Here is a 1,464-nt window from a genome sequence, read left to right as displayed (position 1 = left end):
ACTTTATGTACTCCTGCTGCTCGTCTTTCTGAGGCTACTCGTTGGTTGGCCACTGATAGTTATTGCTGGAAATTCTTTCAATAATCTCATAAGCATCGTTATAAGACTTAGATAGAAGGGCTCTATTTGTCGAAGCATCCACCATCATTCAAGTATGAATATTGAGACCAATATAGAAAGTCTCCATTTGAACGCAGTAAGGAATGCCGTGATGAGGGCACTTTCGTAGTAACTCCTTGAACTGCTCCCATGCCTCATATAAAGATTCTTCATCAAGTTGCTGAAATGAAGTGATTTCATTTCGAATCTTGGCAGTTAAAGATGGAGGGAAATATTTCATTAAGAAACGTTCAACCAACTCTTGCCATGTAGTTATGGAACCAGACGGTAGGGAGTTCAACCACGCTCGTGCTCTATCTCTTAAAGAGTACGAAAATAATCTCAGTCTCAAGGTGTCCTCAGTCACCTCGACTAGTTTAAATGACTCACTCACTTCCATGAATAGCCGAAGATGAATATGTGGATCTTCAGTAGGAATCCCACTAAATTGACTCATATTTTGATACATTTGGAACATGACCAGCTTCAGCTCGAATTGTTGTGCCTTGATTTTGGGTCTCCTTATAATCAGATTGAGCTCGTTGAATAGAGGAATGGCATATTGTTGAATGGCATAGTTTTTATCATCGGCAACAATGATCGGATTGTAAGGATTATATACTCAGATTGAGCTCATTGAATAGAGGAATGACATATTATTGAATGGCATAGTTTTTATCATCGGCAACAATGATCAGATTGTGAGGATTATAAATGAATGTTCCTACTAGATTTTCAAAATTCATATCTTCAGTCCTTCGTCAGCTCGCTTGTCTTCTCCTCTGCCAGAAAGTCCATTCAATTTTAGGGTTTACAAGAAGTAAGTCAAAAATTTGATCAATACTCATAAACACCTGAAACAAAAAAATGGAATTAAAATTTAACAGAAAAAATAGACCAAAATGCAAAATTAACGATTTCACAAATAATGTCTTTTAAAACAGTCCCCGGCACCGGCGCTAAAAGCATGAAATGATGGGAATGTACAAGTGTACACAATCACAACAAGTAATAAAGTGACAAGCAAATATTGAGTTATCATACCCACAGGGACTGTGAAAAGGATTATTTATGAATGCAATTTAAAACACTTTGGTGATGAAAAAATATTTTGTTTTGAAAAGGGTGATTAAGAAAAATACGATTTTAAACTAAATAAAAATAAAAGTTCTAATGCACGATTTTAAATATGATTTAATCAAGATGACATAATTGTGTTGATTTAATTATATTTCTTTAACTTAGAATTATTAAGCTCATGCTTATGCTATTACGAATAAATTCATGGCAAGTCAGTAATTTGCTAACTTATGAATATATTCACTTATACAAATCCATTCATCTCTTAACATATCCCTATGCTAA

At 34.5% G+C, this 1,464-nt stretch overlaps 1 non-coding gene across 1 annotated transcript; it reads left to right on the top strand.

Moving 5' to 3' along the window:
* The first annotated feature begins 203 nt into the window (after positions 1-203).
* Positions 204-310, top strand: LOC121225990 (small nucleolar RNA R71). The gene has a single exon (XR_005923895.1). It is a non-coding gene; the product is annotated as a small nucleolar RNA R71 (small nucleolar RNA).
* The last annotated feature ends 1,154 nt before the right edge of the window (positions 311-1,464 follow it).

The sequence above is a fragment of the Gossypium hirsutum genome, chromosome A03, assembly GCF_007990345.1.
Source record: "Gossypium hirsutum isolate 1008001.06 chromosome A03, Gossypium_hirsutum_v2.1, whole genome shotgun sequence".
NCBI classification, from domain to species: domain Eukaryota; kingdom Viridiplantae; phylum Streptophyta; class Magnoliopsida; order Malvales; family Malvaceae; genus Gossypium; species Gossypium hirsutum.
The sequence above is the reverse complement of the archived record's forward strand: the minus strand, read 5'-3'. Positions and strand labels throughout refer to the sequence as shown.